Genomic DNA, 17,473 nt, shown 5'->3' on the forward strand with positions numbered 1-17,473 from the left:
AACATCTGGGGATGAAAAGCTGAGGGAAAATACTACTGCATGCCAAAAGCAGTATTACTTGCTATCCTTGCTGTGCCCCATAAAGTGCAGGCATGACATCCATCCCCTGTGCAACTGAGGGCTGTGACCCCCGAAATCATCTTCGACCTGGATTCTGTGGACATCAGTGGGACCTTCCTCTGACACCGGCGTCCCAACAGGGTGTTCAGGAGCAGTTTCAGCTCGTCTTTAACAGAGCTGGAGCACGGCCGGTGCCACTACCCCGCTAATCCCAGCCGAACGCAGTTCAGCTGTGGTTCTGGAATGGGATCAGAACAACACTTTGAAGAAAAGAAATTATGCTGAATTACCCTATCCCAAATTAGATTAGTGTTTGAATATTGTTTAATTATTTGGTTGCAGGTTTTTTGTATATCAGCTTATAATGCTGGGAAAGTGTACACAACAGATAATAAATTGTGTGACACAGATGTTGTCACTAGTTGTAATTTTTTAAGTGAAGAGGAAAACACTCTGCCTAGCTTTTAATTAGGTTTATTCCAAGTAGAAACAAAAATAGAAATTTACTTGTCTTTTAAGTAAATACCATCTGCAATGTGTTCCTATCCTACAACCCAGTGCAAAGCCTGTCTGCAGCATGCTATGCTGCTGCTGCATTACTTTGTTCATGGTGGAAAGCCTGTTGTTAAAGTCAAGCTGCGACATTGTTAAATCAGCTGCGATAGCTGCATCTCGGCGTAACTCCACCGTGCGCAATGCCCTCTGCCTGCTTCGTCCGACCTCTGAGACACGTTTCCTGCGCTCGCCGCCTTTGGCCTGACGGCAGGGAGGGCACTGGCAAAGATTTGTCTATAACCCTACGGGTTACGCGGTACTTTGGGACAAGTAGTTGTATTGACGCACAGATGTCTGAACAGGGAACTACGTGCTGTCTTGCTGAACCAAACGCACTCAAGCTTTATCATTATTTGAGCTGCTTGAAAGCAGTAAATGCTGCAAGAAGCAAGGCAAAAGCACCCATTGCCTCTTAAAGGCTCATGTCCCTCAATATGTTGCACAACCAAAGAGGTTCTTCCTTCTGTAAAAAAAAAAATAAGTCCAAGTGGTGACAAAATCTCTAATACTGACTGATTTGTTTTCCCATTCCAGGTCTTTCCAAACGCAGAAGATGATACCAATTGAAACGCCTAATGCCAGAGGAATCAGGTCACATTTATGAGTGTTTATTGCTGCACAATTTGCATGTATAAGTTCACTTCCAGCAGCATGGTTACAATGCATGTACAATAAGAGGCTTAGTCCTGTGCTAGACCATCGCAACAGTTATTTATGCCCTGGGATGAGCGGCTGGCAGACCGGCATTAGCATGCGGAGGAGGGGGAGCCGGATCCAAGGCCCTCGATGCATCAGGTCTTCTAATTAACAGTGGCCTCTCAGCTCAGCCCGAGCACAAGGACTGAAAAGCAAAGTGCAGCGCACAAGTGGGAGCTCAGTGGGCCCTTCAACTTAAGAGGGTAGGACCTTCCCCTTTTACTGTGACAATTTAAGCCTCTCAGAAAAATCGACTCCAACAGATGTTGTTGCAGTACAACGCATGGCAGCTTCGCAAGCTCTGTCCCTGCCCTAACATAATTCCCCCTTGCCCTCACCCTGCAGCTAATCAGGAAGATACTGACACCTTACTCTTTGGTTTAATGTTTGGTATACTCACCAGAGTAAAACTGCTGCAAAGAAAGCCTCCTTAAAATTGGGTTTTCCTATATGCACATTCCTCCTTTGCAGTGGAACGGGAGGTAAAAAAATAATAAATTCTCCCACCACTGTTTCTATGGGAAATTTTACGTGCAAATCCTTGTATCCACTGTTCCTTCCAGGCTGTTGTTAAAAATATATCCAGAGACGAAATGCAAAAGCTGTGCCTGAAGCCTCCTTCCCTTGGTGACAGACCTGTGGTTTCTGTGTTCTTGCATGTGAAATTCAGACATCGTGGGGAAGGGCGGTGGGTGGGTGTCATCAGCTCCTCTCCTCGCAGTCGTAGTAGTGGTTCATTTCTGAAACAAGCAGAACTGAAATCTGGAAAAAAGAAAAAAAAGGTTTACTCTGTGTTTTGCTTTCTTTGCTCCTCAGGTCTTGTTCTTAGGTAACCAGAGGGGGGGATGGGGAGAAAATTGCAAAGTGAAGGGCTCGTTGCGCTCTCACACTGACTCAATCATTTTAATCTGTTTTAATCAGCTGCCTTTGAAATCATGGGCATTTATCAAAGTTTATTGCACCTTTTCTACTGTAGGAGCAACACAGAAACACGACAGCAACGGCACTCAGCCATCGCCTCGCTTTCTAGGTACCTGATAGGCCATAATCATGCTCTGGCAAGAGTTGCCAAGGAGACGATTTTTTTGTTGTTGTTGTTATTATTATTATTTTTCAGTCCAGCGCCAGCAGCGCGGAGGCAGGGGGGCAGAGGAGCCACCGGGGCAGGGGGACCAGGGGCCGGGGCTGGGGCTGGGGCCGCCCCGGCACAGCCTCGCGCTCCCTGCGGCAGCTCTGCTCGGCCCCCGGCGGCTCTTCTGGAGTTGAGCCCTCATGAACCACCGGGAAACAGAATAATTAGCTTAAAGACACTTTTTTTTTTTCTTTTCAAGTAATCCTCTGGTATTCCAGGTAGCCCTGCTTTTCTCCTCTTATTAATTTGGCTCTGGTTAAACGAAAACGGAGAAAATAGAAACTGCTGCAAGACCTGGGGAAGATTGGGTTACATAACCTTTTATTTATTTATTTATTTATTTAGCATGATGTCAAAGTTGCTTCTTATCATTCCTCAGGTACATTGTGCTCAGTAATAAATTAAACTGTCTATTCGACAAGAGGAGCTGCTTTTTCTACTGCTAATTTTCTCTCTCTTTCTCAATTCTCACTCTATTATTAGGAGAAAAAAAATAACAAGCTTGGCTGAAGCCAGAGGAGGCCTCCCAGCACCGCATCACCCCGCCGGGTGGTTATCTTGCACAGTCCAAGTGGTCCATCTATCGGTCCCCGACCGGCATGACAAGCAACAAAGTCAAAAGTACAATGATGTTTTTCTTTACATAATTACTTGCTGATGTTGACAAATGGAGTGACAGCTGTGCCCTTTTCAGGGCAAGATCTGTGCAGAAATCAAAGTCACGTAAATAATTTTGCAGGATTTTTTTCCCATCTCCGCCTCCTTTCCGTTCTGCAGCCAGCAGCCCTGTCCCCCTTGCCAAGCTGCCAGGTGAGCACCACAGCGGCTTTACAGCTGCAGAGGACCCCCCTCTTCCCAAAGAGCCAAATCCTGCTCCCTGTGGTTTGCTGCCATGTATCAAATTGCTTCCACTGCAAAGTGGATGTTTTTTTCTCTTTTTTCTCTTTTTTTGGTGAATTGAGATGGGAAACAGTATCACAGACCTCCTGCTCCTCCAAAGCTGAGAGGGGCATGCCACAAGCCCACGCGGCGCACCCCACCCCCCCCACCCCCGCCCAGCCCTCTTCTCCCTGGCCTGAGGCATCCAGCCCCAGTAGTGAGTTTTCAGTGAGAATGGTTTCATGCCTCTATCACAGATGAGGAGCTAAAGCATGGAAAAAAATAAGGAACAGGGGTGAGTTTTCTTCAAGCATTCATGGTCAGTGGAGTGGATTTTCCAGAAATCACACTGTTTTTCTGGGGAAGGCAGGGGCGAGGGGAAGGTGACTTACCCAAGCTAGTGGTTACTGGCAGTACTACAAAACTAGTATGATATCTGCCTCTTCTGGAGTCATTTTATTCAGCCATTTTATCCAGAGGGAAGCAAGGTCAACAGACATCCAGAATCACCCAGGCAGGCAACATGCCAGGAATAACCAAAGGTACAGTTTTCTGGGTCATCCTGTTTCCTGACCACATAACGATAAGTGACGTGCTATAGAAGTGCTAAAATAACGGGTCAGAACCTGACCCCACAAATAGACGAATGATTCTGGAAAGACACCAAGGTTCAGCTCCTACGCTAATACTTTTAACTGTCTATGTTAATCTCAACCAGACAGAAAAGTCTATATTTATTAAAATTGCCAGCTTCCTATATGATGTGTGTCAGGCCAAGAAACAAGTCAAGTGGGTGCATGGGTAACAGCACTGAGGGAAACTACAAAGTACATAGGGAAAAAAAGCTTTATTGTCCTTCAAAAAAAAAATAGTGAGACATTAGGACTCTTGACTATGTCAAGAATGTTTCCCTCTGCCCTAGTTATGATTATGTTACGTGATGCTCTTACAGAAGTAACAGAGACAGAGAGCGGTGCCACAAAGTCCTCACTGACCCGGCACCTCCCAGGCTTCAGTTCCAGCATTAAAGCAGAGCAGCAATTGCAAAGCTTGCCTGGCCTAAGTGAAGGACAGATGGAGCCAGATCATCCACACTCCTCTACCGAAGCAGTGAGGAAAGCATATGTTTGTATGTACATAAAATAAGCGTGGCAGCATCACCATACTAATGCAATATTTTTAGGGCAATGCAGTTTCTTTCATTAGTTCACAAAATTTTATGTTATTCTATGATTATCTTGGGATTCTTTGATAAATAGCCTGCAGACAAGCCCCTGGAAGGCTTAACTGTCAGTTGGTTGTTTTTTTTTTTTTTTTTTTTTTTCTTGCTTTTCTGCTGCACGCCCTGTTCTGCAGCTCCATCTCTCAGGCATGCACCCACCAAGCTGGTGCTTTGGATGGTCCCGGTGTGCAGTCCACCAGCCTTTCCTCTCCTGCGTACAAGCTGCCCTTTTCAATAGCACATTCTGATACTTTTCACATGGATCTTTTCTCTAAGTATATCACTGTATTTCACAAGGTAGCCTCATATCATTCCCCTGCCATAGGGGAGAAAGGAAACTAGCACCAGGTGAGCGGAGGCAGCAGCACCGGGCTCGGTGCAGCCCGACATGCAGCTTTCCCCAGGCCCCCAAGTGGCTTTGCCGTCTCCAGCCCGATGAAAAGCAGCCAGACGAGGGCTGCTGCTTGCCCGAAGCACTTCTCAGCCTCCACAGAGGCTCCTCTGTCATTCCCCACACAAATTTTGACTTCTGGTTTGTTTGGTTTTTATCTCTTAATGGAACAGTAGCCCCTTGAGACTAGAGTGGAAGGGAGTTGGTGTCTAAGGTGAGATCCTGCTAACGAAGAGGGAATTGAGGCTGGATACGGCCTGAGGCACAAGGCAGGTGGCAACGTGAAAGGCAGCCAGGCTCTAGAAAATAAAAGCGAATTGCTAGGGAACGAAAGGGGGAATGGGACAGGCCAGTCATTTCTCAGCCCAAGATAACTGCTGTCTGAAAATTTTACCCAGTGTATGGCAGTGAAATGTTATAGGACAGATAGATACATTTTATCTGTGGGTTTTAACATGTGCTTCAGTGTATAAATGTAGTTAGAAATGGCACTAACAGGTAGTGATTTTTTTCATATTATTTTCAGCGTGACTTTCTTGTCCTGCTTCTTTGCTTCACACCTGCTGGCCTGAAAATGGCAGTTCTCAGGCAGCTTTCACCATCAGGTTTGTTACTTATCACATTCATGTTTATATAAAAGCTATAAAGAACTGTTCAGTTCTTCTATTTAAATCAAAAGTAAAATCAATCCTTTTATTTTTTTTTCAAATGGCAACAAAACGGTGAACACAGATAGGAGAATAATTGATGCATTCTAAGGAGCTGTCAGGTGTGAAAAATGCTGAAGGCTCAACAACCCTATTAGTGCTATGAGGTGGTGCTAGACAGCAGATTTATGTAGAAGAGCCAACACAGCGTAAGATGTGTATGACAAAAATCAAGACAACAGAAGTTTAGGCAACTACTCCACATTTTTTGTTCCCGAAGTCGTATTGCAGAAGGTGATATAAAACCCAGTGTTTTACAAGGGGACGTGAGACAGATCCGCACAGAAAGAGCTCCCCATCAACAACCAAGAACTCCCTGGGCATACCCACAGGGTTTTCCAAAGTGTAATTGTGCAAGTGGCAATAGAAGGGAAGAGATGGCTTTACTCCATTCCTTTATGGTTTTCTTGCTGCGTTGTTTGCCCAGGAAGTAGATGAGATGGGTTTAAATTATTTCCCTACTTAAGGAGCTTCAGCTCTCCTGCCTACGAGCTATTTTAAGAGCCCACACCAAAATACATATTTATCAGAGGGCAGAGGGAAGACAGCAAAGGGGCTGGGGATACCCGTCGCCCCTCCTAGCAGTGGGGATGCCTGGCTGCCCAGGTACATGCCCAGCCTCTGCTTCGTAACATCATCCCAAAGCCTTCCAGATCCCTGTAGCTCTGCTCCTTTGTGAATCTGAACACAAATAGTCTTAAAAGTCTGACCCTATTTGCTTTCAGACACTTTTCATAGAATATAGGTGTTGACTCTGGTGCCCGAGGAGGACCTGGTTTCCATGGCCACCTCTTTCCCTCTCAATGCCCCTCAGTATCATCCATTTTCTTAAACCACATCATATCCTGGCCTGACCAAGTTCAGGAAAAAGACACCCCCATTTTCCATCCAGTTGTGGATAAACTCATTGAAGTAACTGCGTGTTTGTCTAATAGATAAAGCATCACGATAGAAAAACAAAGTTTTTCTAAAACGGACTGGACTTTTTTCTTTTAACCAAAAACAAAACCATTATGCATTAATTTCCCATTAGAATTGGGAATTTTCCAACATCCTACAATAATGCCTTTGCATTTTGCTGGCATTTTTTTGATGCTTAAAATGAAAAATTAGCTTTCAAAAAGTAGAATCTTCTTGATTAGAAATACTTGCTGAAGCTGTAATGGAAAGATCAGAACAACTTCATTAGTCTTCATTAAATAAAATAAATGTTATTTCTATTCCCTTCACATACAATCATATATTACAACTATTAATATTGCAGAGATGGTTCTTTTGTCCCAGAATTTAATGTATAAAGCTGCAAACCTCACTGCATGAAAAACAACTTACAATCACTAGAATGACATGCAGTTCATCTTTTTTATGTTCATTAATTTTCTGTAAATAGAACACAGTCGCTTTGCATTGTTTGCACTAATGGAGAGCTCAGAGCAGTTTATGCTGTTACTATTTACCATTTATTTGGGTGATAATTTTAAAAAGCTTTTAAATTAAAATGATAAAGATGGTTAGGAGGAAAGATACAGGCTTTCAGAATTTTTCAAGTGTGATAGATGATCCCAGCAAAAAGATGGTTCTCAGTTAAGGGATGTGCCAGGGCTGGCTGCACATCTCAAGTGATTTTTAGAGCCACTACCTAGTGCTAAGCATCTTGCCTACATCCATTGGGGAGGATAATCTCACAAGTTTCTTGCTCTTCACTCGTGCCGGGGGCTTAGTCTATGCCTACCACTGTCACTCGGCAGGTCTGCATGGGTGCCCCGCACTGTGCCCACACATGGAGGTAGCTGTGCTGCGAGGGGTGAACCGCCCCGTCTCCCCTCTGCGGCCTGTGTTACCAGGCAGTCGCCTCCAACATGGGGCGAAACCTTTCAGCCTCCTCAGCAAGCCGGCTTAGCTGGCAGCCTGACTCCCAGCTTCTTCCTTCAACAGCCAGGGGTCTTTGCCAGCCTGGTCCCATCACAGGCACGCTTATTTTAGAAAAGCAAAGAAAACTACAGCAGAGCAGGATGTGAGCAGAGAGTTGAAGACAATCATCTGAAGCACTGATGCAACAGGTCCAGGTTGTGCAAGAAGCTTTAATTCTAGTGTATCATAACTTCTGAGTGCTTTGCAAGTGATGTTTAATGGTGTTTCTAATGTATTTTCTATCTCCAAGGTTGGATTTTTCTAGATTTAAAGATTACAAGAGATGAATACTTTTGCAAGCCGTGCTTTAGGCACATTTCTGTTGCTCCTTGGAGTGGTTCGCACTGCTACACAAGCCTTCACCCCTTGAACCAGCGCAAGGCTGCGACCCTTGCGTCACCGGGAGCGGGAGGTGGGACGCTCTGCTGGTGGGTTTCCTTGATACGTGCTGAGGCTGGGGGATGCTCAGAAATCTTAGTTTTTGTTCCAGTCTGTTAAAAGGAAACAAATGGGTTCATTACGAGCAGTACTCTTGTGCAAAGGCAGCCTGGAAAACACAAGAGAGTGTCTCTCGTAGGTAAGTAGTGATAGTCTATTATAAAGCTGGAGGTGTGGTCAGCCAGTCTGTCCCATCAGCGATAATTTAGGCACTCTTTCTCACTGCTGTGCTGCTAAAATCTTCTAGCTGCAGTCACCTATTATACCCCCAAAATGCATTCATTATCACCATCAGCCTTTCAAACTTTGCTTACCAAGTTCTCCTGAGTATATGCACTGTTTGCATCATATGGTAGCCCGGGGGTTTTTAACTTTTCTGTCTGCATGACATTGCCAGCACAAAAGCAACTGTGACACAGGCATCCTGGCCATGTGAACGCTACTCCAGGAATTACTTCTTTCCTGAAGGTTTATAGAAATTTTTTTAAAAAAATCGAGACTTCAATATTTTGGCATTTATGATTAGATATGCCTGTCATATCAACCCAGCTGTCTTCTAGACTTTTTTTTTTGAAGAGGGGAGATTGCTTTAAAAAATGAAAGTAGAGAAGTCCCAGGTCTCCTCAGTGCACAGCAAGGAAGGTGAATATGTTTTACCATGGACACGAGCAAAACCACGCAGGTTAGCTAACCTAGATCAGAAGTAGCCTTTGCTTTTAATTTGGAGCTGTGGATGACAGAAGGTACAGGGTCTGATGGGGAATGTGTTAATGCTAACCAGCATCTCCCTGTTTTAGTAGAAGGCCTACAGTTGCCTGCCAGGGAGACTTCAGGGTGGGTAGAAAAATCTGGCCTGTTCTGGGGAACGATTTAATTTCCTCTCACTAATCTGGTTAGTGGCTCCGAGACAAGGCAGATGAAGAAAGACAGGAGTGACTAGAATAGCATTTTTCACAAGCTGTAATATGTAGACACAAGTAGATATTTGTTAACTGGGAGGATTATTCACACCCTTAATGTTAGACACCCAAATTTGGTTGCCCGTGCCCCTAGTGTCCTTAGGCTCCCTATCTCTTGCATGGTTAAAGGGAAGTTTCTCCACAACTTGATTCACAGCAGAAGCTAGCTTGGATCCTCTGAATTCCACACAAAAGCAATTTATCTGTTTCTACTGACTATGGAGGCAACCTAAAAGCCTAGCCATCTAACTTAAACACAGAATTTGTAGGTCTAAAAAAATGCAGCCGATCAATAGTCCCATTCTTCCCATTGCCTAGTTCCTCCAGAGCTATTACAAGCCCACACATGTATATGCACCAGAAAACAAGCAGCATATGTTAGCATGTCTTTGCTACTAATCAATTCAGTTGCCTCCAATCAAGACATGGAATTAAGCAGCTTAACCTTGCTGTTCATCTGCAAAATTACAACCTCCTCGCCACTCTGAGGATGAGGGCACCAACACTGCTTGGTATTGATGGCCACCATGCAGAAGAAAGTGGATTCAAGAAACTATTGTCTTCACCTTCTACTTCACATGTGCATTTTTCCAAGTATTTCTTAAGCTATACTTGCTGTAGATAATGCATAATTAACTAGGACACCTTATTCTTACAGGCCAGCCAAGTCACTCATTTAAATTTATGTCAACTATCCATCAGCACTCATCATCTTATTATCATGCTCATTACAGCTTAGCCTTGCAGTTAGGTACTAACCAAAAAAAATAGTAATTCCAGCAGACAACCCCGACAGGTTTCCTTTAACAAAATATCTTTTGTTTTTCCATTTATTCGAACTAATACACGCAAGAACACTAATTTTCTCTGGGTAACAGGCTTGCTTCAGCTAAGCCTCTCAGGTCTGTATTTCTCTGCTTGCATTTTTGCAAAATTTAATAACAAACATTTTAAAAAAAAGAAAACTAATCCCATCAGCAGTGTGTTCTCTTGTCATTACTAGATGTTGGGAGTAGAGGCAAGCTTTTGCTAACCTGAAACAGCTAGCACCAAATACCATGTCTTCAGCTGAGGAAAATCCTTTACACTTCTGTTTAGCTTTCAGAAGGATGGGCTGTTCTTTACACGTGTCTGAACAGCATCTAGATGCTAAGAATCCTTCCATGCATTAAGTAGCCAGTGAGGCACTGCTATGAACCAACTGTAAATTTAATATAGAGTAATTTTACAAACCAGCCTTAGACTGAGCTCAGATTAAGTGCTGGTCAGAACTTAGTATCCAAACCTATAGCACATGTTTCTAAATTCAGTTCCATTTACTCCTCATTTCAGCAGATATAATAATGTATTTCCATAGAAAAAAAAATGCAGAAGTTACTTCCCAGCAGTAAGAAAGAATTGAGTATTATTTGGTATCAGTTGTAAACTGAGTTCATCATAAGCCACTTAGGCCTGGGTTTTGCTTACAGTATTAGATCTGGGGAATGGCATATGGCATATCAAGTGATTAAGGCTCTAAAGTGTACATTTAAGGGCTGCTCATAATGAAGTTCTCAAGAATTTTGCAATAAATGGGAGAATTGGGCCTTTCATAATCTATTTAAGTAGAATATATTATGCACCATGACAAGCTCCACTGTGAAGCAGATATCCAGGCAGTTGTTTCCCCTTGGAGCTCTGAAACAGCGAGGAGCAGCGGGACCCCGTCCTTGCCTGGGCTCCTTCGCTGCACGCTGCACGGGCTCCGGCGGACACAGCGGACGCGGGGCTGGGGACCGCGAGGGAGTGGGCAGGCGGGCGAACATCTCTGCACAGATGGACAGATACTCTAATTTAAAGTGTGATTTTTTTTTTCAGCTGCCCACATTCTGCAGTCAGACAGTCCCCGAGAACAATTATTTGCTTTATACAAAGAGCATTTGTAATTCCTTTTTGTGCGTGTGTTTGGTGGGGGGTTTATTATTATTTTGTGCCGCTTCCCTTCTAAAGCTCAGATCTTGCACAGTCATGTCCTGCTCAGTCATGTCCTGCTCTCATTCTTTTCACGGACAACTTATAAATTCCTGAAAAATAAGGAATTTTAATGGGAGTGCTGATTCAGCCTAAACTTTGCTGTAGCAGCATGGAGTGCAGTGAAAGGATAAAATAAAAGGACTTTAAAAACTCCAGCTCTGTGTGTCTGATGATTTTCCCTAGGGAACAACCTGGCAAGTTATCTGACAATACCCATCCAGAGAAGTTTTTGGTTTGCTTGTGTGCTGTGCATGCCAATGAATTCAGGAATAGACACTCCATGCAGCAAAGCGGTGTATTATTTATGCATCGTCACATCCATCTATATAGAAAATTGGCCCTAAATTAAAAAAGCAGGTATCAATATTGCCTACGTGCTGGCTGCCAGGGAGAAGCTTGAGGAAAAAAGTCAAAATTTCAGTAATAAGGGCTCTTTTCCTCCTATCAATATAAACAAACAGCCTGTGCCATAGGAGCAATGTTTATGTTAGCAAATACCCTGAGGTGTTACAGAAAAATCAATCTATGGAGAAAAATTGCATAAGATAAAAATCCCAAAACTCCCAAACTCAAGCCCAATTCCTACTGCATGTTTGGGTGCTGGGAGGGTGGAGGGTGAGGAGAGGAATGAGGAGGTCAAATCTTTTAATTTTTCAGAAGGTGTCTCATAAAAAGATATCTTCTGAGCCCTGAATACCATGCCACTTACAACTCGGTTCAATCAAATTCAAGGACAGGAGAAATTGCAGAAGGGAAAGCAAGTAGAATTGGCTACGAGCTGCAGGAATACGTGTTCAGGGAAAACTTCTGCAGCGGCAGAAACTGGGAGGGACCACTCGCACAAAACCCAAATGCCTTGGCAGGTAGTTTTCCATCCTCCTTCTGTGGCTACTTACTTGAGCTGCAGTGCAGCTAGGCCAGAGCACCTGAGCCTGAAAGGAAATGTCATCCCTGGCTTTGCAACCTGGAAGAGCTTCATGCCCTGCAGTGCCTGTGATATAGAGTATCGAATTATGATTTCACTGTAAAACCAAGCAGAGGGGAAAAAGAGGCAGAGCATACAGTGAGGTATTGTCGCTGACAGTGATAATTTGTATGGCTATTCTGCACATCTGTGCCTCTGCCCATGGTTTTATTAAAACCAGGTGAAGGAGACAGCTAGCCTTAATTTTAATATGCAGAAAAAATCAGAGCTCTTGGTTCTCACCTTTAGAGAATGTGTTCTCAGCACTTATCTGCTCTAATTTTCACCTAAACCTCCCGGCATTCCCATATTCTCCTCACTCATGCTTTCTCCTTTTCTATTGTCTCCCTTTCTTAGCATGTGCGGTTGCAGGAGACGTTTTCTCCTTTGAGACAGAGTTTGACTCAGATCACTCTGCGGCTAAGGCAAATGGAAATCTCTGCATTTATCCTCTCCCTGCTCTTTAGCTTTCCTCCCCTCCTCAAAAATTGTAACAAGGTCAAATCTCCACTTTATAAAAAGTTTGGGAAATTCATTAATACTTATGAGTGACCCTGCAATCACTCTCCTTTGAAGACCCTATAGAGTGCTCATGCTTCTCACGGTGTCAGGAAGGGCCATGAAAATCCTATGCCTCAACCTCTGAAGACCTAATACCTCTGAAATCCAGAACCTTTAAGCATTGATCTTCTCACTAGTGATGTCCATGAAACTTTCTGAGCTGCTAGTCTATATATTGTATAAAGCTTAGGCTATGTATTCCCTGGGGTCTGATATGACCAGGCTTTGTGGCATGCTATATGACTGAGAAAAATTGGAAGTGCGCAGAGTAATATGAAACAGCACTAAAGAGACTAAGTCTGATCCGGTCCAGGTGTGACTATGCCACTGAACAGCTAGTTCAGATAATTGGTCAAGTTTTGCTTGATCATTCAATTCTTCCAACTCGGTAACTCTCAAAAGGCTTTTTCATCACGCGTGTCCTCAGGAGGTTTTGGGTTATGACAAAAGGCAAGTACACTGCTGCTTCCAGATCTATCAGAAATACCATGAGACCTCATGCCTTCACACCGGGCACCTCTTGTTACCAAATCTTGTCAGAAACCAGAAACAGATATACTTATTAAAAAAAAAGGGGGGGGGGGGGCGCAGTAAGGAGAAATGAACAGAATTTTCTTTTCAAACCTCAGACTTGTTTTTTGTACCAGTTATGAATGAAGATTGAAGTTGGCTTTTGTTCTATTGATTAGAAAAAGGAATGATGGGTGAAGCTCATAGTGGAAAGGACGTGAGATTTTTGCAGAGAGGCTCAGTAATGATTGATTCATGTCACTGAGACTTAGAAGGCTAAAGAAAATCCATACAAAGGACAGGGAGGGTTGTCCAGATCTCAGAGACAGACCATCAAGGCCATAAATGCACGACTGCTTTTTGAAAGTGAAAAAAAACAGGAATTTTAAGGACCCTCTTGGACTCCAGTGTTTTTTAGCTGAAATACTTTTACTGTAGATTTTAGTTTTCCCCTCCTAATATCTGTCCCTCGTTTGGTCATCGTTTTCACTACAGCTTAAGAAAAGCAAGAAGCTGGAAACTCACAACTTACAGTCCTGTCGCTCATAGCTCCTTTTAACAACTACTGAGTATATGTATTTAGAGAAAGAAAAAGAGAACTAGTCCAGATAACAGCTGGGAATATGCTGATTTCTCATTCTCATGCATATTAATAATAAAATAAGATCTAAGATGGTTTCTTCCTTTCCCAAGTACTTCTCTTCCCATCACCTTGCTTGAGATATAAGGTGGATGATATTCAATCAAGGCGATGAGGAACCAAAAGGAGGTTGTTCTGCCGCTGCTGGCAGTTTGGCGATCGTTGCAGCCCAACGCAAGCTTTCTTGTTCCTGCAACTCTGGAGAAGTGACCAAGCCTCGGTGCCTCCGAGGAGGGACTTTGCGGGCCTTTTCCCACCGCCGCAGTGCTGCACATGAGCTTGATAAGCACAGCCCCTTAGCAGGTAGGCAGCACACAACTGAAAAGGAATCATGCCCCAAAACCTTCAGGGGCAGCCGGGCAGGGGAGGCATCCCTGCAGGTCAGCCCACCGCTGCCCTCCCCTCTGCCTCGGCTTGCCTTCACCCTTGCAGCCACTGTCAGTCTCCCACAGCAGCTTGTTCTCGCTCACTCTAATACTTATTTGCAATATCTACCAGCTCTGGCTATTTAAAGCAATCAGAGATTTACATCAGGAGACTTTAAATATAGAAGTAATTTTGTGTAAACTCTTGTGCCTTTATTACAGCTCCAAAAGGAGAAGGGAGGGGAAAGCCTTTCTTTTTTTAGACTTGGCAGGAAACAAGCAGTTAAATAAGTGAATACTATGAAATGAAAATTTTAAAGTGATTACAAATATGAAAGGAGTGAATACCAAATTGAAACAGCCGTTTAATCAAGATAAAGCACAGAAATGCAGCAATTGGCCTCTTTCCATGATCCTGTAGAGCTGCGCAAAGGAGGGAGCTTACTGTAGCATTAACAATCTCAGTTGCACTCTGCTCACTGCTGATACCCTGGTGTCTTCCACCCTTTGGAGCTTTTCACATACCAAATGCCTTCATTTATGGGTCACCATTGATGTAAAGTGCCTTTAATTATTCAAGAACTGAAATAAAGATGAAAAAGTAACTGCATTTTAATTGCTCTAATAATAGCAGGAGGCTGCACTGTGACTTAAGTACTGAAACATGAAGAGTGAGACTGTTTGTTAAGATGCCTTTCCTTTAAACACAGCTTCTTCTTATTTTGTCCTAGGCTTCCCCCCCCTCCCCCCCCGGCCTTGCAGCCAGACAGAGCAGTGTACAACGGGTTTATTAAACTCATGAGATGTTTTGGTCTGTTAGATGGTGATAGCTACTAATTAGGGTGTTTTACCATAAGCGATTTTTTCTTATAATTTACCAGTACCAGACTTTAGGTCATTTTATGAACTTGGGATGTCTGCCTGCCCTAAGCATCTACAGACTATTCTGGGACAGGCTGTGAGAGTTTCCCACGACACCGCGGGAGGGTGTAGTGATGACTTTCTATGGCAGGGAACATTACATTGTTTAACACGCATCTCCTGCTGCCTGACATACTGTAAAACACAGGTGGCCCCAGCAAGGAGGAAACCTGCCTTGGTTTCCCTGTTAAGCGCAGTCAACAATATTTTCACCCTTTCTCTATGATTAAAAAAAAAAGAGAGAGAGTTTTGAAATGCGAGTGGAGGGCATTAAAAAAGATTTATTTATTTTCTCCATGCGGTACTTCACGTGTCCATTGCGCTAAAGTGTAGGTGGGAACAAATCACCTCTGACAGCAGCAGCGGTGGGAAGTAACAGCATCATGCCGTCTTTGGCAGAGAAGTTTCAAGACCTGAGGCAGGCTGACAGCACTTCGGAAATTGGTGTGAAGCCCATCACTCGATACCCAGGTATCAGGTCTGAGTGCCTGTTATCACAGGGACGGCAGTCCCCCCTGCACCAGGAAGGTTTCTGCTTTTGTTGCCACCTCTGTCACAACAGGAGCTTTAATGAGTTTTTACCTCGTACCAGCTATCTACCACAAAAGAGCACACTTTGCCTCTTGCACACAATTCCCCCGTTACGAAACCACCCAGCAATGTCGGGTCAGAAAGCATAAGCCGAGGAAAGCAAAAGATGCCAGTGGAATATAGAGCGAGGCTATCGACTGGCCGTGCCAGGCGCGGGGCTGGAGCCGCTTCCAGATGTGAGCTGAACAATAACTAACACCTCAGGCTTTCGCACCCTGTAAGGTATTCAGAGGGCTGTCCAAACGAGGGCTTTCAGCGAATGATTTCAGGCAGTCATTAGACTCGTACAGAGAGAACAACACATAAATACGCAGGCAACGCTATTGTGAGCAGATAGAAGGTGTCAAAATAATTTTTGGAAATCAATTTAATATACGAGGGGAAGCAAACTTCAATCGGTTCTCTCTTTCTCTCTCCCTCTCCCCATTCTTCTTTCTCTCAGTGCCTGTGGCGCTCAGTACGAGTTCAGGTCTGGTGGTGGTTATGCAGCTTTTTCACATTCGCGTGTGGGTCATCAGGGAAGAAAAGGAAGGTTTAGCCAGCTAAAAAGCAGCTTCACCATCCGCAGCTCCAACCACTGCATTGCAGCAAAGTAGGGGCTACAAAAAGCTCCCAAAGAGCCAGGCAGATGTGCAGACGGCTTAGTCCGTGGGAAACCAGCTGTTGTTTAAAGCTGTATGGGGCATGTCTACCCCAACTCCTTTGCCTTATCCAATAGGTCAGGAAGGGCCTGGTTTTTCAAGGCCTGCATTTTAGCAGGCTGCAAAGGCCATTGCTTATCAGGCTCTAAAGGCCAAGCCTGAAGCGCTGCAGTCCCAGGCAAGGCAGGTTAGGGAGACCTGCAGTCCTAAACCACGTTGTGACACTGACTGCATGAGCTGAGCCCTCTCTTCAGAACAAACTGTAATGTGCAGTACAAGAGGCTGTTGTGGGACGGAGGAAATGAAGCTTATTGAAAAAGATTTTGTCAAGTTAAAAACAAGAATAAAATGAATTTGATAGACATTCTTCAGCCCTGCATTATGGGCATACTACCATAGTTAAGGCTGAATTGCAATTTGCATTCAAAAATAGGAAGAAATTACCCTAGTTCACATTTCCATGAATGAAATTCTACTCAAAAATTAGCATATTTTGCATGAGACACAATTTCCAGTTTCATAGAAAGCTGAATTTTTGTGTCTCCGACTTTAAAGATAAGATCTGTGCTATGCTTTGCAGAGATGTTCTCAAATGCTCCTCCCTCAAAATTTCACCTTTCTCCCCGCCCCCCATCGTTAGGGGTTCCTGGCCGGGGAAAGCCCCCCCAGTCCCACGTGCTTTCTCCTGCTCGCACGCAGACACCTGTATGAACCTGCCTGCTGCACACACATGTATGAACTTCATACAACTTTTTAACTTGTTTCTGGGGGGGAGGAGTAGCTCGTGCATCGTTGCGATTAGCTAAACACATAGACCATCGCATATAAAGCAAGTGACTGCTAGCAAGGTACTGCATCACGAAGGGTTTCCTCCCATAACGCTATCGATCACAGGTTTTAGCTCCTCTCAGGAGTCAGCACAGCATCTGTGACACCAGTTTAAAGGTGTTTCAAGCATGGACAAAATTTTCTCCCTGTAGATAGAGATGAGACCCCAGTGCTGGCCAGAAGCTTTGCACTAGGCTGCGAGGATGCAGATAAAACTCCCAATCTGCTGCTGGAGCCCCCAAAGTACTCTCCAGACCACCCCCAAATGAGAAGTCACCTGCAGTAATTGTGGCTTTTTTTCAGTGCCACCTCAAAAAAAAAGTATTGGCACCATCAGGCAAGGCTGCAAAACTGGACTTAGTTTTGCAGAAAAAAGATTTCTTGAAAGGCGTTTGTCATTCCTGCTGCTTTTACAAATACAAATAAAATAAATACCTTATTGCTACCATTAAAAATTCAGCACCTATATTGTTCAAGCCATCAAACCTA

General features: G+C 44.0%; 1 long non-coding RNA gene across 1 annotated transcript in view; it reads right to left on the reverse strand.

The window, feature by feature from the left end:
- Nucleotides 1–17,473, reverse strand: part of LOC112994302 (uncharacterized) — a 48,314-nt gene that overhangs the window by 8,232 nt on the left and 22,609 nt on the right. Inside the window, exon 2 of the long non-coding RNA XR_003261920.2 lies at nt 1,712–2,073. This is a non-coding gene — a long non-coding RNA (uncharacterized LOC112994302). The remainder of the gene's footprint in view (nt 1–1,711; nt 2,074–17,473) is intronic.

The sequence above is a fragment of the Dromaius novaehollandiae genome, chromosome 15 (assembly GCF_036370855.1).
Source record: "Dromaius novaehollandiae isolate bDroNov1 chromosome 15, bDroNov1.hap1, whole genome shotgun sequence".
Taxonomy (NCBI): Eukaryota; Metazoa; Chordata; class Aves; order Casuariiformes; family Dromaiidae; genus Dromaius; species Dromaius novaehollandiae.